General features: G+C 36.4%; 1 protein-coding gene and 1 non-coding gene across 7 annotated transcripts in view; both read right to left on the bottom strand.

Moving 5' to 3' along the window:
* The window catches only part of B3galt1 (UDP-Gal:betaGlcNAc beta 1,3-galactosyltransferase, polypeptide 1), a 557,194-nt gene that overhangs the window by 336,360 nt on the left and 199,074 nt on the right, over positions 1–21,760 (bottom strand). The gene's annotated exons all lie outside the window — the stretch shown is intronic.
* Positions 5,383–5,480, bottom strand: Mir6335 (microRNA 6335). The gene has a single exon (NR_105752.1). It is a non-coding gene; the product is annotated as a microRNA 6335 (primary transcript).

Here is a 21,760-nt window from a genome sequence, read left to right as displayed (position 1 = left end):
CTCACACCATTGAGGAAACAAAGCCGCTACAGACACAGTGAGTTCAGAAAGCGTAGCCAGCATTTTTTTTTTTTCTTCTGAAATTATCTTTCTCTCTGGGTTTCAAGTTTTTTGTGTTTCTTTTTAGTGTTTCTATCTTTTCTGTTACAAGCTTCAGTCCCACACTAGTGGTCTGCTCTGGAAGGACGGTGTGTGTGTGTGTGTGTGTGTGTGTGTGTGTGTGTGTGTGTTTGTGGTAAATAACAAATACAACCTGCTGAGTCCATTTACTGTGGCTTATGTGTATATTATTTCAGGGAAGACCACTTCTTGTACTATAACGAATTAAGGGGCTCGTTCCTGGCAGAAGTGTACCTTTCATTACTTAGCAGCGATTACTTGTGTGTAGTTCTTTGTCTATGGTTGATACTCTATGAAACTTCACCTTTTTCACATTAGCATGTATCCATATTATCCATGTTATCATTGTTTCGGTCTTATTGAAGGCAGCCATTTGTTAAGGTTGCCTGGATGTTGCAAATCTGTCATCTCCTAGCATACTTCTGGGTTTTTTGATTCTTAAAATTTTTGCCTCTTTCGACATCTTTTTTCCACAAACCTTACATAAAGCAGTTGTTGTGTAGATGTATTGGGGGTGGGGTGGGGTTCTATGCTACACATTGATCTCTGCACTAGGACCAGTTATTGAGGGAACTAAAAAAGGGCTGGGGAAAGATGGGGGAGGGAGGACCCACTTCCAGCCAGAGTTCCACCTATGCTCTGGACAGGCGGATGTGGGAGGGCTGCCAGATGCTTTCCACTCAGCCCCGGGTGGGCATCTAAGCCTCTGACCCTCTCAATGAGAGTTGGATAAGGGGCAGCCCAACCTGGGGGTCCCAGGCCACACCCTGTATCCTCGGGGTTATGGGAGAGTGTGTTGCTACAGTCTCTGACCAGCAGAAAAGAAGCAATGAAACCGACATCCTTCTCAAGGCAGTTTATTCAGGAAATTCACAAAGCTGTAGGAAAAAGAATGCCCGACCTCTCTTGGCCATCCCCCTTTATCCCCTCCAGTCCACTCCCCCTCACCCCAGTCCACGTAGGCACAGTTCATTGGCTCAAAACTACATTCGTCATATCATCTGATCTTACATCGTGGTGCATCTGCACAATACAGCTCAAGGTACGTGGCTATCTTGAGGGATATGAGGAATTCAGATGCCAGTCATAAGACTTGGCAGCAGTCCTGGGCGCCATCTTGGGGCCGTAGCCACATCAGTTCCTCACATGAGTGGGAAGAGGGAAGAGAGGTTCCCACACTGGAGAGAGTGAGCGCAGCCTTGATGAGCAGAGACTGTCTATGATTTTAGAGCTTTATTGTAGAAATGCAGGGGGGAAAAGAGAAGGGAGAGAGAGAGAGGACCATGGCCAAGAGAAGACAAAGAGGGAAAAGAGCGAGAGAGAGAGAGAGAGAGAGAGAGAGAGAGAGAGAGAGAGAGAGAGCAAGCACAAGGCTAGAGAGTAAGAGGGAGAAGGAGAGGAGAGGAGAGAAGAGGAGAGGAGAGGAGAGGAGAGGAGAGGAGAGGAGAGGAGAGGAGAGGAGAGGAGAGGAGAGGAGAGGAGAGGAGAGGAGAGGAGAGTAAGAGCAAGAGAACAAAGGAGTGAGAGAGAGAGAGAGCAAGGAGGAGCCAAACAGCCCCTTTTAAAGTATACTCCTATCTTTTCTGTTGCTAGGTAACTGGGGAGGAGTGTAGCCTGAAGGTCAGAAGCTTGGGACATTGTCTACATGACTTCTACCCATGCTTCTCTTGTGGGGGCTGTCTGGGACAGTAACTTAGGCAGGAGTATGAGGGAATGCTTACTGTCCCATGTAGGTAAATTATGACCACAGGGTCCCGGGATTCAGCATCTCAGCTCAACTGGAGACCAGCCTGTCTGTGCATCACCCAATGCCCCACAAGTTATGGTTTTCTGTGATGGTTTCAGTTTTCTGTAAAGACAAGCTTCCTCGAGGAGGAGCAAGAACTATCCCTGGGTCAAAGAAGCTGTTCTAGAATGCAGTTAGAAATTATGTTGGCCTAGCAAAGTGATAGTAGCACAATTCTTCTTCTAAGAATTGTGACCTTGCTAGCCCCATGTACTTGTGTAGGTTTCTAGTACGAGCCATGATTTACCTCCTATTGAATGAATACTCATTAATTCCAAATAGTCATTTGTTGCTTAAGGGATATCTCACCTTGCTGGCCATTGTTATAGTTCATAGGCATCCCAGAGGCATAGGATGATTGATTGGCTTCCCTCTCCTGGAAGCCCACATACACTCTCTGGTACTATAAAAGCTAGTCTGCAAGAAGGAGATTTTCAAGGTAGATCCAGTGAATTGAAACAATTAGTCTTCCCTTTAGAATCCTTGTATCAGGTACAATACACATTGTACTCTTATCTAAGTAAATAAAATGTGATCAGAGGAACAGTCATATTGCTAACCAGCAGAGATCTATCGTGACTTCAAAACAGCATTCAAGAAGAGAAACATGGCTAAAAATTACTTTGGAGGGTAAGAATTTTTTTTATTATTATTTTGCATCACAATAAATAAAAAAGTATGGAAACAGTTCAGATGAATGGAGAAAACAAGTCAGAAAAGTTCTGAGGCATAATTGAGAGAATTTGTTGAGAAGTTGTGTATACACCAGGTTTCAAACGTGTATACTGACCGTTTCTAGTATCTTCTTTTTTTTGTTTGTTTTTGTTTTTGTTTTTTGTTTTGTTTTGTTTTGTTTTGTTTTTGAGCAGTATGCTCTGTGGGCAGCATCCTTGGTTGCCTACTTAATCAGCATTCCAGGCACCAGAATTACTTGGGTCAGGAATCTGGGACATCAAGGACACTGACAGAAACTTAAGTCGATCAAGACATAGGCAGAATTATTTCTACTCTACAAAATGTAGTTTTCAGGATTCTGAAGTGAAAAGCAGATAAAACTTCTATTTCTTTCTCCACTTTTCTCATTCAGTTTCCAGTTGATCCCCTACACCTGGCAGGGATTCATCCTTACATCCTCACTGTAGCCACAGAGCAGAAAGTTCTGGTTTTACTTCTCTTACAGAATAGTACAGTCAACCTGCAGTTGTTTGTAGCATAAATCACATATAAAACTGACAACGCATCTTCTCTGATTCCCTTGTTCATTCTCCTCCCTCCTCTCTTTTCCACTCAACACAATCTCCATTTTAATGTATAACAGAAGAGTTGCTTTCTTTAAGCATCCACAGTATAAAGAAAAAGGCAACCCAAACAAAGAGATATTCAAGGCAAAGAGTGTGTTACTGGGGTTGGATGCTTTTGTTAATACTTTTGCTATGTTAAGACAAACAAAACTCTTTTCATCAACACATGTCCATATAATACATAAAATCGTGTATGTACCCATGATATAAGTAGAGTTAAACTGTCTATGGAAACAAAGGGGATTAGCAAGAAGGGGAGGAGAATTTAAAACGTAAAAAGATATAGGTTAACTAACTCCTTGGTGAAATGGTCCACGTCTACCGTGCAGTATGCACCATGAATATGTGAAATGAAAATTAAAATAAATATAAAAGAAGTTTCATTATTACTACTACCCTCTTTCTTTTCTCCCCTCTTCTCTCCATCACTGCATCTTTCCTCCCTAATCATTACCTTTCTTTCACTTTCCTTTATTCGTTTCTTTGGTCCCACTAACATTAGGAGATTAGATTTCTAATATGACTTTTAAAATCTTATCTTACTGAAGACATTTTGTGGAGTACGGCACTTTTGAAAGTTGAACTTTTGATCTTATCTACCACTAATTAAGTGTAAAATACAGTTTGACTATTAATGGCTCTTATTATCATGTCCTATATAAAAAGAATTGTGAAACAGAAATTATACAGACAGAATCTGGACCTTTCTATATGCAAGAAAACTGCTACAGTCTAATTACTTTGCAGACACAATTCATGCCAGTCTTTAATTCATGTTAGGCAAATTCCAGGCATGACCTCAAATGTCCCCATTAACATCACTCCATTTCTATCTACTTTTCATTGGTGTTTTGCTTTCATTTAATTGTGAACAAATCTTAGTGACTAAATTGCCTCTTTCAGTGTAAGATATATTTGTTGACTCTAACAAGTTGCACATCACATTATCTTTGTCAGGTGACAGAATGTGATTTTCCATGATAGTCAACATACCCATATGTATAATCTATCATTAGGCATAATGTAATAAATGCCTAATAAATAATTATTTCCTTATCTTTTTTATTTGTGAGTCCAAGTTGGATTACTAAAATTGTAGGGATAGTAATGCCTAACAGTTCTTCACAAGAATATTCAATTTAGTGACAAACTCATATCCTCCAGAAGGAACATCTGCATACACACAACTTTTCTCTGTGTGGTTGTGTTCTTTGACTACGTGAAAGAAAGACTGAAGATCCTTCTGGTTACTCATCATTTTCTTCATTGTTACTGGGATTTTTTTTTGCATTATTCCCTATGACATGAAATGCATCTATACCTTCTAGATGTTATTTGTTACTTGTAAGTTTGTAACATGTGATTTTTTAGTGGTGTTTTAATAACATAAGCTTTTAATTCCATTCAAATGGTCACTCACACATATTTCTAACATATATTTTCAATAAAGAAGAAAAAAATCTATATAGAAATTATTGATATTCTGGAAAGAGAAAATAAGTGCCAGAATATGAAGAAGAAATTAAGAAATGTGGAGGACAGAATGGAAAAATTCAGCCTACCTCTGACAAGAATGTCAGAAAGTGATACAAAGGATAGAAAAAGAAAAAGAGTCCCAAAAGAAAAATAATGAAAAAGGCATATTTTCTCAGAGTTGGAAACCTTGAAAGGTATATATATCACATAAATTAAAGCAGGGCAAAAACCCCTCAGACCCAAAAAAAAAAAAAAAAAAAAAAAAAGGTACAGGTATCAGTCTTTGAAGGGTGAATTACCAAAAATAAGTGAAGTGTAAAATTTCGAAATCAGTGGAATAGCATGTTCAAAATACCAAGAAGAAAATGTTACTTTTCAATTTTATATCACACATGTCTCTATAGAACCAGGAAACAAAGAGAGATATTTTTTCCTATAAAAATGGAAAATGAAAAGGACAATCAGCAAGCAAAAGGCCACTGTTTGAGAACTTTTCAAGGGTGTGCTCCAGTAACAAGGAAACTTAATACAAATACAAGATAAAACAAAAAGTAACAAAGAAACTGTTGAGTCTGTAAGCAATGTAAACAATGAAACAGCACATCCAACTAAGCAAGATTAATTACTTAAATTGATTTTCAAAACTTCTCCGGATTAAGCCTTCTGATGTTTGAGATGGACAAAAGAATTTCCTCCCTTGTCCTCATGTAACTCATTCTACACTCAGTTAATTAGCATCAGTGTTCTTGTTAGAAATGCCTACACTGTCCATGCAGAATATCACTGTGTATGCAGATTTCAGTATTTAATTATTCTATTTATTTACATTTTAATATTGTTCCCCTTCCAGGTCCCCACTCCAGGAGCCTCGCAACCCATCCCTCCTCCTCTTTGCCTCTAAGAGGGTGCTCCTTCACTCACCCACCCACCCTATCTCACCCCTCTAATATCCCCTTTCTCTTATTTTCCCAGATTGAGAAAAGTAATGAGTTTAAACTGTTGTCACCAATCTGATTTGACCTTTTAAAAATGCATTCAATTGCAATAATAATTAAATATTGAAACAAGTTTTCAATAAAGGGTAGAAGAGTAATTTCACACAGACAAACATTTCACGAAGACTGATGGCTGCTGTATTGCAATGCAGGGAAGAGCGACGGCTGGCTCCAACAAGCTGTTGGATTCGCTTCTGTGCGGAATGCTTACATTTTTAATAGCTACTTCATGGCCTTGCTCAGAACAAATACCAAATTCAAGGAACATGGATCACTCTGTCCCATTCAGCACAAAAGGAGATTAAGGTTTTATTCAAGCAAAAATTATTGCACCACAAACACACAATATTTGTAAAGGGGTCATTTATTCTCCATAAGGTTTGCATTGTGTCCCAGGAAGTATTATAGAAAGAATACACCTTCATGAAATTGCATTCTATTGTTGGTGGAGTGCAGAAGAAAGATGTGTGAAGATTACTATTTCCAATTTAATAAATCTAGAACTACCTGGCAGATAGATGGGTCTGTGGACTGGACAGTGAGGGGGGCCTAGGGTGGGTTATCTTGATGGCATAATTGAAGACTAAAAGAAACATCCATTGTCACAGAGGTCAACCCCTGGCAGGGATCCTGGTACTATAGAATCTGAGACAGATGCCCAAGCTGCAGCAGATACTCAGTACTCTCTTCTAACTAGGGAAATAATGTCAGCAGCTGCTTTAAGACCCTGTTACCACCACTTCCCCCCACTAAGATGGACTGCACTTTGAACTGTGTATCATTAACTTTTCTATTACTGTGATAAAATGCCATGGTCAAAGCAACTCATAGAAGATAGGGTTTATCCGGGGCTTATGATTCTGGAAGGATATAAGTCCTCTATTATCACAATAGGTAAGTGAGGCATCAGGGAGGTAAGACATGGTAGTTGGAACAGTTAAGTGTTCATATCTCAAACCAGAGCAGGAAACAGACAAAGGAACTCAAATCAACATGAGTCTCAAAGACTTTCCTTAACCCTCCCCCCACACTCCCTCCCCCCTTCAGTCCACATACTTCCTAAGAAGTCTTTCCACCTGAGGCCAACTGGGACAAAGTATTGTTATGCATGAATGAGAGGACAACCCATTCAAGTCACACACTGGGAGCTAAAATAAACCTTTCTCCCTTAAGTTGCTCTCTTTAGACTATTTTACCAAAGTGACAGGAAATTCAGGTTCTGCAAATGAAAGTAACTCAGGTAAGAAACAACTGGAACTGAGTACTGTGTTAGTTAGTGTTGGGTAGTATCAAGCTAAGGAGGAAATATTTGAGCAAAATTTTGTTCAAATATCTGAAGGAAGAGAGTGGGAGTTAACCTCAATGTTACAGAGATCAGATGAGTTTTCATGTTATAATAAAGTCTCATCACATGGAGATTCATACAGAGAAGCCAGCAGAGGCTTGATCAAGAAAATGCCAGTGTCTTGAATAATGATATTAGATGGTACCCAAAATATTATGAGATTTTTCAGCTAAAGAGCTGATAGCAGAGAACTATGGTGCAACTCACTTCACATCAGTTGTAATGTGAAAGGCAGACTGGTTATAAAAGAAGATGTACAGAAGTCATTGTAAATGTACTAAAATAACCCAAGTTGAAACAGTGGTGGCTTGAACTGGAGGGAAAGTAAGAAGTACTGGCAGTAGAAACAACAAAAATGCACTAAGAAGTGACTGGGTTCTGCATTATATCTGAAGACTAAACAAGCAGGACTTGATCCACTATAAAGAAGTAAAGAGACAGGGAAGATTCTAAGTACTGTGGTCTGACTTACAAAAATGATGAATTTTCCATCAGTGAGATAAAACTGGTAGTGGGCTTTTGGGAGACAACAAGTTTCTGGATGTTGACTTTGATAGTGCCATTATAACCTATGCAAGTTCATGAGTAAAACATGCAAGTAATTGACGGAGAAAGAAATATTATTCACTCTGGCAGAAATTAAGGACAAATAAGATAGGGAGGCTAAAATGGACCCAGTACAATGATTTAAAATGTGGGAGTAGGTCATGTATACAGGGATATATCTGCATATATAGATAAAAGGATAGAATTAAAAACAGTAATAGATGTATTTCAAAAATGCATTAACATGCTCATCTACACTTATACAAATGACTATGCAAAAGTGATAATAGAGACATACTATGTATGCATTGTTTTATACATTTAACATCATTTGCTAACTGCAAATTGGTTCATTTACCCTTAAATATTGTTTTTAAGTGAATAAATTATAGTTTATCTTCAAATTTAAAAAACAGTAATGTATTTTAAGTTTTTCTTTTAATTTCATTTTGAATTTATACTTTACACTCCATATTCCATTCCTATCCCCCATCCACCCTCCCTCTGCTACACATCCCACACCTCCTCCCCACCCCACCCAGTCTCCATGAGGCTACCCTCTTCCCCCACCCCACCTGACCTCTAAACTCCCTGGGGCCTCCAGTCTCTTGAGGGCTAGTTAGGTGCATCATCTCTAAATGAACACAGACCTGGAAGTCCTCAACTGTATGTGTGTTGGGAGTCTCATATCAGCTGGTGTATGCTGTCTGTTTGGTGGTGCAGTGTTTGAAGAGATCTCAGGGTTTGAGATTAATTGAGACTGCTGGTTCTTCGATGGGACTCAACTCACAATAAAAAGACATAAGCTAACAGACTGGACACAAAAACAAGATCCAGCATTTTGCTGCATGCAAGAAACACATCTCAACAACAAAGACAGGCACTATCTCAGCATAAAAGGATGGAAAAAGGTCTTCCAAGCAAATGGTCCCAGGAAACAAGCAGGAGTTACCATCCTAATATCCAATAAAATAGACTTTCAACCAAAAGTTATCAAGCATGATGAAGGACATTTCATATTCATCGAGGGGAAAATTCTCCAAGAGAAAGCCTCAATTCTGAACACCTATGCCCCAAATGCAAGAGCACCCAAATTCATAAAAGAAACTTTACTAAAACTCAAAATGCACATTGAACCCCACACAATAATAGTGGGAGGTTTCAACACCCCACTCTCACCAATGGACAGGTCATTGAAATAGAAGCTAAACAGAGACACAGTGAAACAAAGAGAGGTTATGAACCAAATAGATTTAACAGTTATCTAGAGAACATTTCACCTTAAAACCAAAGAATACACCTTCTTCTCAGCACCTCATGATGCCTCCTCCAAAATCGACCTTATAATTGGTCACAAAACAATCCTCAATTTATACAAGAAGAGTGAAATAATACCATGCATTCTATCAGATCAGTGTGACCTAAGGCTGGTGGTCTTCAATAAGAGAAAAACCCACAGAAAGCACATATACACATGTAAACTGAACAACTCTTTACTCAATGATAACTTTGTTAGGGAAGAAATAAATAAAGAAAGACTTCCTAGAATTTAATGAAAATGAAGGCACATCATACCCAAACTTATGGGACACAATGAAAGCAGTGCTAAGATGAAAGGTCATAACACTAAGTGCCCTGATAAAGAAATTAGAGAGATTAGTACACTAACAACTTAACAACACACCGAAGAGCTCTAGAACAAAAAGTAGCAAACTCACCTAAGAGGAATAGAAGGCAGGAAATAGTAAAACTCAGGGTTGAAATCAACCAAACAGAAACAAAGAAAACAATACAAAGAATTAGCAAAACTAAAAGCAGGTTCATTGAGAGAATCAACAAGATAGATAAAGTCCTAGCCAAACTAACTAACAGGCCAAAAGGCACTATCCAAATTAATAAAATCAGAAATGAAAAGGGAGACATAACAACAGAAATGGAGGAAATTCAAAAAATCATCAGATCCTACTATAAAAGCCTATACTCATCAAAACTGGAAAATCTAGATGAAATGGATGGTTTTCTAGACAGATACCACATACCAAAGTTAAGTCAAGAGCAGGTAAACTATATAAACAGGCCCCCATCACAGAAGGAAATAGAAGTCATTAAAAACCTCCCAACCAAAAAAAAGCCCAGGGCCACATGGATTTAATGCAGAATTCTACCAGACCTTCAAAGAAGACCTGATACCAATATTCCTCAAACTATTCCATAAAATAGAAACAGAAGGAACACTACCTAACTCATTCTATGAAGCCACAATTACTCTGATACCTAAACCACAAAAGGACCCAACCAAAAAGGAGAACTTCAGAACAATCTTGCTTATGAATGTTGATGCAAAATTACCCAATAAAATTCTTGCACACTGAATCCAAGAACACATGAAAGCCATCATTCACCATGATCAAGTGGGCTTCATCCCAGGGGTGCAAGGTTGGTTTAATATATGAAAATCCTTTAAAGTAATTCACTATATAAACAAACTCAAAGAAAAAAATCACATGATCATCTCCTTAGATGCAGAAAAAGGATTTGACAAAATACAACAACCCTCATGTTAAAAGAATTGGAGATATCAGGAATTCAAGGCCCATACCTAAACATAATAAAAGCAATTTACTGCAAACAAACAGCCAATATCAAATTAAATGGAGTCATACTTGAAGCAATCCCACTGAAATCTGGGATAAGACAAGGATGCCAACTCTCCCCATATCTATTCAATATAGTACTAAAAGTGTAGCTAGAATAATAAGACAACAAAAACAGATCAAGGGGATACCAATTGGTAAAGAGGAAATAAAGGTATCACTATTTGCAGATGATATAATAGTATACATAAGCGACCCCAAAAGTTTTACAAGAGAACTTCTCTAGCTGATAAACAACTTCAGCAAAGTAGCCAGATATAAAATTAACTCAAATAAATTAGTAGCCTTACTTTATACAAAGGATAAACAGGCTGAGAAAGAAATTAGGAAAATAATTCCCTTCACAATAGCCACAAATAATATAAAACATCTTGGGGTTACTCTAACCGAACAAGTGAAAAACCTGTATGACTATAACTTTAAGGATCTCAAGAAAGAAATTGAAAAAGATTTCAGAAAATGTAAAGATCTTCCATGCTCATGGATTAGGAGAATTAACATAGTAAAAATGGCCATTCTACCAAAGGCAATCTATAGAATTATTGCAATCTCAATCAAAGTTCCAACACAATTCTTCAAATACATGGAAAGAGCAATTCTCAAATTCATCTGGAAAGATATTTTAGGTTTTAGTAATAAAAATAATCAAAAGTGTAATGCCTTTCAGGGGTTTTATCTGTTGTCTAGTTAATGTCTTTCAGTAAGCAAAATCTTGGTCTAATATTAGAAGAAAAATGTTTTTAGGTACCTCAGATTTTGAACACGAAATATTCCAGAAAATTCTGAAAAATCTGACCTTCTTTCTACTTAAGTATTTTCTTTAGCAGAAATTCCAGTTTGCTTTAATTAAATTAGACAATGCAATTCATGGGTTATCTCTGGACCACTGCTCTTCTCAGTGAATTGGAAATCAATGAAAAAATAAGAGGCTTACTTATAAAACAGGAAATAAAAAGTACATGTAAAATTTCAGAAAACCAGCTCTTAATTACATGGGCAGTTTACTAACTGGCTAAGATTAGCTAGTAAGATAAATCTCTTCACTGAGGTCACTTGTGGTATTAACTCTTTCCTGACGGAAATGTACTTTGCCTTTAGAAGTTTTTCGTACAGTTTCTGTAATTATCTATCTATACTAGGAAGTTGAAAAGTTAGCTTTTTCAATGACTGGTGTTTGCTGCTGCTATTTGGTTCTCCCTATACATGAAAGAAGGCTTGGGCAATTGGGTTTCCTCCTAGAAGCCTAAAAAATTGATACCTCTAATATCATTCCAATGAGGAAAGCGAAATGTGCCTGGCTGTTTAAATAGAGTCTGCATCCTTACCTCCATATCACAACACCCACTCTTCAAGTATGGAGCAAGCACACAATGAATGGCAGATTCCTTCTGTTACAATTCCAGATTTTAAGGAAACAAATCAAATATCTGCCTTTATGTACGGTCATATAGCACATTTGTTTAGCGATAGTGACATTTTCTATATAATAAATATGTATGTGTCATTTAGAATGAGCAGGAACAGGATTGAATGAGGAATAATCATGAAGATCAATAATGAGATGCTCAAAGGCTCGTTGAAGTTCAATGGGTGTTATCATGGCTGTAGCTCCACAGGCTGGTTTGTAAGGATGTGTAAGTTGGCAGCTGAGGGGGGATCACAATGTCTGATTGAAACAGCAATAACAAAGCAAGGGTGTGAACCATGTGCATTTGCTACTCTGGGCCAGGCATTGACTTAGGTAGTCTCCATCCCAGAGCTCATGGGGTACTTTGGGGCAGAATTGGCAGTTATGATAGTAAGGATTATTGATTGTATCAAAATGTGATTTAGGATCACCAAAAAGGTTTTAGTAAAAGCAAAATCAGAATTCCAGATGTATGCCTTCGAGACCTCTCTCTGGGATCAGAATCAAGGATGGTATGGAACAAAACAAGATGTTGGACAGAGAAATCAAATGGATCCTCTTTAGTTAAACAAGAGGAAACAAAGGCCTGGCAACGAAAGACAATTATATAGTTTTTCAGAACTCATAATAGAATCTCTAGCTATAAACAGCATCAGTAGCAAAAAAGTATAAAGGTCTAGAAAAAAAGTAGGTAGGAAACTTAAAAATTTGCAAGTGAACACACATGACTTAAAATGATGGTAAGAACAAAATAAAATGTAGGTTTCCCATCTTTAATTTGGGATAGTAGTATCAGAATACTTAACAGATTTTGAAAACCTAGGCAGTCTTTTCTTAGGATTTAGTATAAATATGTTATTTATTTAATATCAAGCTATTGTTTGATGGGAACAATATTTAACCACATATCACAAAGGTTATTTTTTAATAAAGTATTCTGATGGTCCAGTAAAACTGAAGAGACTTACTAGTCACGTGTGACCCCGAAGGAGGCTCCAAAGTTACCATACTGTAGTGTGTATGTTAGAAATACTTTACGATGCATTTAATTTCCTTAGGAAAACTCATTTAATTGGGGGAATATGACATCAATGCACAGCTAACATAATCTTCCACACTGAAAAACAGCATTGGAGGTGGCTTTATGCTCAGTTTAAGAACCAAACAGTAAGTAGAATCTCATCATTCATAGAGGCACTTCCTGCACTCGGACTTATGCTTTACTGTAATTGGATGGCGTATGAGTCGATGTTTAATCAGTACAGCAGTTACCTAACACTATGCAATGGTTTGTCATTAGAATTCCTTTGTAAACTCCAACATAAACATGATGACAATTAGAAGCAAACACCTCCCATTTCAAGTATTCGCTTGATCAAAGATGCTTGATTGGCCTCGAGCTGCTGAATGCAATTATAACATTTGAAGTCAGAGTATCCTACATTACTGAAGTGTCTAGTTGAAATCTATTTGCTTCCTTGACTCTAGAAAAGAGGTTTTAGTTTCCTAGAGCATTCCAGCCTCTATGCGATGTTAGTTCTTGAGGCATACATTATTTATTGTTGTTGCTGAGTGTTATTTTGATGGGTGCATGTGAAGCTGACAACTCATCAGATGAATAAAAAAAATGACAGCAGTAAAATAGTCAAATCACTTTCCTAATTATGAACACATTCATATTCTTATTTTATACTAAGGTTTTGTTCTGTTTTATAGCAAACTATACAAACCATCATGATGATGCTGATAGCAAGATAATTAATATAAGGAACACAGTAGCACTTTAATGAACAGCTGCTGGCAACCATTTCTTCACAACCTTAGGTAGATACGATTATTAGTCCTACCTTAGAGAGTTAATAAGAACTTTAGTTTAGAGCATTTAGTAATGTATCCATATTCCTATGCTAGAAGCCAAACTTGATTTAGAGCATTTGGTAATATATCCATATTCCTATTGCTAGAATCTAAAATCAGTTTGTTACTATTTTGTATATTTGCTTTTGTTATATTTTGTTTTATTGATTTTTCATTTTTCAGTTTGTTGCTTTGTTATTTTTGTATTTATTTTTTTCTGAGCGGGAGAGAGAGTGTGATAAAGAGAAGGAGAGAGAAGAATCTAAGAGAATGTTGGGAGGGGAAAATATTCTCAAAATAGCATATACATACATACACACACACATGCACCCACACACGCACACACACACACACACGCACACACGTACATACATACACACTGTGTGTATGTGCGTGCGTGCGTGTGTGTGTGTGTGTGTGCGTGCGCGCGTGTGTGTACATGTATATATGTGTGTGTCTGTGTGTGTGTGTGTGTGTGTGTGTATGTGCGTATTTGGAGGAAGGAAAGGAGAAAACATAATTAAATTATAATCTCAAAAATAAAATAAAAATACAAGAAGATAATGAAGAATTATAAAATATTTAATAATGACGTGAAATAATGTTTAAAATCGTTTTATAATTCATGATGCAGGTTTGTCTGTATACCTAACCATTTGTTTTTCTTTCACAATATGAGATCATTGATCTCCACTTTGAATATGGCTTAAAAATTTGGTCATAAAACAGTTGATAACTTTGAAGAGGTTCTAGGTTTAAAATTAACCATGAAAGAGGAATGATAAAAAAAAAATACTTTCTATTACAATAGTAGAAAAGAAACTGAGGTATGTATGAAATTATCAAACTTCTTTTATGCTTTCAGAAATGTTGAGTTATTTTAAAATGTTCAACAAAACTCTCTCTTTCTTGAGGTTTACCTATTTTGATGTATAATATATTTAACCTTGAAAGCCTGCCACATAGGAATAATTTCTTAGGAACATTTGGAAAACTCTCTTAATTAAAAGAAAATATCTAAGCAAAAATGTGATCTTGACTATTTTATTTAATGTCTACGTTTTTGTTCACAAGGTCAACTGTTTCCTACCAGTTGAAACATTTAAGTATCTTATTATATGTAGAAATACTATTAAAACATCCTTCATTCCTGTGATTATTACATGGGTGATATATATCACTTATAATTAAATACTAAATATATTTAGTACTCAAATGATTAATATTTTACCCCCAGCATCTATTAATTCTGGAGTTGCTATTTTAGGTTTCCCTTTTCAATCTATTCTCAATCTTCTGGTGATCACTTCCTAGCTCATGATTTTAAATACTATTTATATGCTAATGTTTCCCAAATTTATACCAAGGTTCCAGATAACTGCCTGAATTTTAGTATCCCACAGCAACTACTAAACTGATGTTTCTACCTGAATATATAATGTCTGCCTCAATATGACCCTGCACACTGAGCTCCCATCCTTTCTCTGTGTAAGGACTACCCATCTTTGGTGTTCCTATTACAGTTAATGAATACTCTATCATTCCAAGTCTTTAGGGAAATCTTTGAAAGTCATTTTTTTCCCTAGGAAAGTAAGGATTAGCAACAGGTTTCAAATCTGCTCCTTTAATCATTCTGGGGAGAGATAATACAGTTAGATACCTGTGTAAATGCATCCTTGATGTTCCTAGAACAACAAATGCTACTTACTAATGGGAGGTGTTTCTTCAACAGATTGACTTCAGTGGGATGCATCTATCTAGAAATACCATGTTAAAAATATATGGCCCATGGTTCTATAAAAGATAAGTTATATAATTTAGCAGATAACGATGATACATTATGATTGAAATGATTTCTATGCAAGCAGTCTTTCATATAGCTTGGTGTGAATTCAGACTAGAGCTTAAAAATGAAAAGAGCACCGTGTGAGGATTAGTGCAGACAGCACACAGCTTGGAGGAAAGACTGCTCAGCTGATGCCTACATGCTGCTTGGATATATGCATTATTGGAAAACATTATAAATGGTGGAGACAATCATTTATCTTGAGTAGGTGTTGATAGGCAGCCTGTTATATTTTTTCCTCCCACTTTCCATATCTGAGAGTCAGGATAAACTACTAGATTTACCTTTCAATATGTCCTTGAATTCTCTTCCCAAGATACTATCACCATTGATATTTCTACCTTCATCTCCTAAGTGATCAAAGCTGTACATTTGTACTTGACTTCTTTCATTCAATACTTGATGTAGAGGCTACTTACATAGGAGAATCCTTTGTGCTTATTTTACATATGACAAATCCTACTCACCATTCTGAGTTCATGTTCTTTTTTTATAATTGCCAAGATCATATATCTTGTAATCACCTCTCTCTTTTGCTTTTCTCATCCTCTAATGTTCTATCTCAAATTATATTGCAAGGGCCACACTGTGTTTGTTTATTGGCCAGGCACATTCTCATATCAAAATATCTGCAATACCTGGATTTCTGCATGACTCATTTCTCATTTCTGAAGTTCAATGCTTTTTTACTTAGAAATATTTCCATTGGGGGATCTTAATAGAAGATTATTTTCTGTTGGTACAGTTCTAATATCAATATTCCATATCCATATTCCCTGGTTTTGTTTCCTGTAGTAATTGTCATTGTTCAATATCTACTCAGTAAGCAGTAAATCATTCCTTGTACTGAAAACTTAGCCAACTACCCAGTGCTATTGAAGTCATGGATCTTAAAGGAGATCCTACAACCAGCTTTTCTAAACCAATACACTCCTTACTTACACTCTGTTTGCCATTATACTTATTGATAAGTGTAGTCTTTATCCCTCATGAAGAAAATGTATCTTTGCAATAGAGACTATTTTAGAAAATTACAACTCAAAATGTCAAATTATTAAGCCCACTCCCAAAAGACACAAAAGACGATCTGCACTTAATGTTCAGGGACCATTACAAAAAAGGAGCAGAGAGATAGTTAGAGCCAGGATATCAGGGAGTTTTTAGTGATATGCCTTCTAGAAATGTCAGAAGCTACATTCACCAAGTCTCACTAGCATGGCTGCTTCAACATGAGCTGAATAAGGCCTCAGCAATAGACATGCCAAGAGAAGAAGGAAAATCTAGGAGACTTCCACACTGTACAAATAACTACAGGCAATAAAAGAATTCTGAGAGTGGAAAAATTAGCCTTCCCCAGACAAGAGGACAGCACTTGGGCATCCAATATCAAATGGTAAGCCTCAAAACATGCATACAAGTATCATTATGAGATTGATAAAATTAGGCAGAAATAAGTATATTTCTGTTTATATGTAAGTAAGACTATATGAATATATTCTGGATAATGTGAATATGTTGCATATATGCATAAATATGCAGCAACAACTAATGAAAAAAGAAGTCATGAGCTTGACACAGAGAAAGAAGGCCTATATATGAATGGGTATATAGGGAGAAAAGAAAAGTGAGAAGTGATGTAATTACACTATAATCTCCAAATCTTAAATGAATAACTAAAGTATATAACATATATTTTCATTCTTTGTATTTATTGTGTGTCTCCCTCCACTAGAGTACAAGTTTTTACAAGGATAACTTTTAAATTATTTATTATTTGTTAATATGTCAGGGTTTTTTATTTTAGAAAAGTTTATATATATTGCGAGTCACAGATTTGCAGCCAAATTACCCTGAAATGTCTTTAGCCATATTAATAGCCACTCATTGCTTACTTCTGTGTCTGACTTAATACACTCTTGTGATCAACATCTGAAACATTATGGGATGTATTAACCTAACAGTCCAATAGATTTCACCAATCCATAGGTTCAGAATATCATCAGATTGCATCTGAAACCTCTAGCAGAAGTATCTCTGCTTGGCTATAAATTGTCTATCTGATGTTCCCATCAATGAATTTGAAAATGCCTTGCTTTGTGTCTTTCTTTTGTTCTGTAATTAAAGAACCTTAAAATGGTTGCTACAGTGGAACACTGTATTTTGGTTAGCTTGATTTCCATGTTCCTGGGCCACAGTCACTCATATTTGGCTCCAGGCATATATTCCAAAGGAATCTCTTTGATTCCTTTTTTCATGAGAACTAGGTTTTGAATGGACAGTTTAACATTGATTGTATGATACAGTTCATTTTTATTTCCATGTGTTATCTTTTTTGCATTGACTTGTATGTATAACAGTGTTCTTAAATGTATCTGAATCTTCAGTCAACTCCAAAGGTGTTGCTCTTCTACCACCATCCCACCACAAATGACAGGGTCCATCCTTTCACTTGTTATACTAAAAGTCCCCAAACATCATCTGTTCCTTAGAATAAGAGTTACCAGTAAGCCTTTAATCCACATTTTGTTTAAAATACCTGGGAGAGAATAAGATAGGCTAATTAATTTCCTATGCAAATAGATCAGTGACAACCTTCACAGATGCATTTTACCTTAATTTGTCTTTGAATTTATGTTGATGTACTTGAAGGTATATGGACTTAGCTTTTAATGTAATTAGCAAGTGAAAATGTAATGGTAAATTCTACCATTTTTGTGATTTATTTATATAAATTTAAAAAATACATAGTACCATATGCTTCCTCTCAAACATTCAATATCTTTGTGTTATTAATACACCATTTAATGCTGTTATAGAAAGTATTTTGGTGCATGGCCCTCATTTCAAAATTGGGGAAATGTTGAGCCTTATAAAGATTATTCTGTGTTAAAGAACTCTGTGTATAACAGTGTTATTAAATGTATCTGAAGTGGCTTGTTTTCTCCAAAGATGTGGCTTTCCCACTACCATCCATAATAAAGAGTAACTTATTACCCAAGGATGAGAAAACAGTAAGGAAGATACATTTTGATTGAAATGTAAACCTATAACTCTAGACCATGTGGCTGTGCATACTTCACTCAAGCACTCGCACCCTAACCTCCAATGGAGCCACACATGACATTGAACGGCCTTTGGTGCTATTGGTACATGAGGGTGGTGCCTTCAGAAATGAGACTGAGATCAGTAACCTTGGAGAACTTTCCAGTGCTTTCTACCAAGGAATATAAGAATAATTCAGCAGTCTGAAACCTGCAGATTAGGCCGATTTTTCCAGCTCCCCAAATATTGATTTCTGTTATCGATAAAACATCCATTGTATACTAAATTGTTAGAGAAAAACTATATTAATCCTTATACTGTCTTGTCATTAGTAAGACAATTATGGTTGCCTTATTATTAAAATAAACTAAATCATTATAAATTACATACCATTTATGTTTACTAAATATTACAACCAAGGGTATATAGCTTATGAATATTAGAGTGCATTAGCCTACCTAATGCTCTTAGTTATTTACTTATACTTTAATCTACTTCTCTGGATTTACCATGATTTGTTTCTAAGAAATTTTATCTCTTCTAGTTCTTTGGCATTTCTGTTCTTGTGATAGAATTATACCCCTTTTAATGATATCGTATATCAACATCTTTATCACTATCCTTGAATCATCATGTCTCTTAATGTTTACTGATTCTATATTTACCTTTGTAAATAGTTTTAGTACAATAGTGGGCTCATGAATTTTCCATGCTCTCCCACTCTCTAATCTTTCTAGGCTGATTGCCTTATTTGCTTCAAAACACTGTCATTCTGATGAAATGGGATGTTTTCAGTTTGTACAATGCAACAAAAATCCATGTAATGCTATAATTTGACTCATTGCTATAATGATCTCTACATCTAACCTACGACTATACAAAATTCAAGGAACATCAATATATTTATCTATACTCTGTTATATCATGTGATACTAGAATTGTGACTATTATTTTACAGGTTATCTCTGGCATAAGAAAATAAAGGTCAGATATGTTCCAATGGTATTTACCCCTACAAGTGATAGAATTTGCATGCATTAATTAATAAGTATATCTCTCTGATGAATGTTACCATAAACGTTTACAAATTTCCTGGTTTCATAATATTTATTTCTTTCAATTTTTTTTTAAATTCAGCAACCTGTTTCCTATCTAAAATGCTAATCTTTTTAAAGGAAATATGGAATTTTAAAAATAATTTTCTAGTGGATTCAGAATGGGAGTTATATATTTTTCAGAGTACCAAACTACATTCTAAACTTAAATTTAGGTAATTTTTCATTTTGTGTAGTTCCTCCCTTCTTTTACATCATTAGCTAAACATTAAATGTCTACATATTTTATTACGTTGTATAACACTGACATAAATAGTAAGAAGAAGAAATGGTCTTTAAGCAGGATGGTCACATGGAATGATAGTCTTTCTGTGATGTGTGTCAATGAGGGGAAGCCTATGAAGTGTGTACCTTGCTCTCCCATGAAAAAAATCACAGTAAGAAAAGACAAAGGTGGTAAATCTTTGGGATTGGCTCTGAATTAAAAGACAAACTTCATTGTTATTCAAGTAGAGCTCTACATTCTGAAAGTATTTAAACTTCTCCATGACTGGTGGCAATTTGTCTGTTATGGACCCATAGCCTCTCCGTATTAACACAGGCATCCAAAACGTTCTTGGTGGTGGAGCAGCAGTTCTGCTCCTTGGAAATAGTGAAATTTCTACTATAGTTCAGTAACCCAGCATCATGCAGGCATTCAGCAGTGAGTTTAAAAAAAAAAAGTAAAGATATAAAGACAAGGTAGAACAACATCAGTTTAAAATGTAAAGTGGATACATTTACAGGAGATGTGTGGGCTTCATATAAATGAATCTTAACTATATAATAAGAATATTTTGTATTCTTTAAGCCTACATACAATGAGGTTGAGCAAGGTGAGTCTTACAGATGTGAGAGGCATCTAAGAATATGGAATGACATTGTATAATTATGTGGCAATAGATCCATCCCATTTGTCCCCAAAGCATCCAGCATGCACTCATAATCCAGGATATTGTTTCTGGAGTTGCATAACTTACTTACTTATCTTACTCATCAGTCTGTTGCATGGTTCCCTTCTCAGACACATAGATACCATCCAAAAACTTGCAAATATCTTTGTCTTTAACTTGTGTGCTGTCTTAGCCAGGGTTTCTATTCCTGCACAAACATCATAACCAAGAAGCAAGTTGGGGAAGAAAGGGTTTATTCAGCTTACACTTCCACATTGCTGTTCATCACCAAAGGAGGTCAGGACTGGAACTCAAGCAGGTCAGGAACCAGGAGCTGATGCAGAGGCCATAGAGGCATGTTTCTTACTAGCTTGCTTCCTCTGCCTTGCTCAGCTTGCTTTCTTATAGAACCCAAGACTACCAGCCCATAGATGGCACGACCCACAATGGGCCCTCTCCACTTGATCACTAATTAAGAAAAACCCTTACAGCTAGATCTCATGGAGGCATTTTCTCAACTAAAGCCCTTTTCTCTGTGATAACTCCAGCTTGTGTCAAGTTGATGCAAAACCAGCCAATATGTGTGCCTTGCTAAATCAAAGTTGCTGAACCTGAACCAAGTTCACCATAATTTTCCTCAAGAATTAATTCATTTTCTGGGCTTGTGAAACAGAACAAACAACTCTGGTACTCACAGGAAACCTGAACATGTACTTTCACCAAAAGGATTTCAGATTTCAACCAAACACCCATTCTCCTGAACAGCGACATTGACTAGTAAATGAGCACACAGACCTAAGGAAAGCTTTCTGTACCACCGCCAATTTAAACTTAATTAATGATATTTCATCTAATTGCCATTTTAATTCTGTTTCTGTACTGTTTGTCAACTCCGGAGCCTCTTCTTATTCCCAAGGAGGTTCAACTTTACCTTGATGTGATTGAAGTTCTTTGGCAGGGTTCCTTCTGGGCCCTTCCCCAAAAACTGTGGCTTCCTACAGAATGATGGTAGCATTCTCTGGCACACCAACAGTGACTGCCAAGAATTATCTCCACTCTCATGGTAGATGGAGCAGAATGCACTTTCTGTAATTCTTTCAGGAAGAAATGAAACTCTGGAATGAGCTGGAGAGCGAGGACCTGATGAAGACTGGACACACTCTTATAGAAGAGAAAATGGCAGAGCGTGTTGTTGAAGGTAATTTGCCTAGATGTGAGGTAACTTCGAGTTAACATAGTTAGCTAGGATAGTCAAAGCATGGACTTTGTGATGGGCATTGTGAGAGATCTACTGAAATGATGGACACGGATCTGTATCAAGCATATTTACTGTGAGTTATCATTGTTGACATAATTTATATAAAATTATGACATAATTACAGAAAATAATCAGCTGG

This window comes from Mus musculus, chromosome 2 (genome assembly GCF_000001635.26).
Source record: "Mus musculus strain C57BL/6J chromosome 2, GRCm38.p6 C57BL/6J".
NCBI classification, from domain to species: Eukaryota; Metazoa; Chordata; class Mammalia; order Rodentia; family Muridae; genus Mus; species Mus musculus.
Note: the sequence above shows the minus strand (reverse complement) of the source record. Positions and strands in the feature narration are given on the sequence as shown.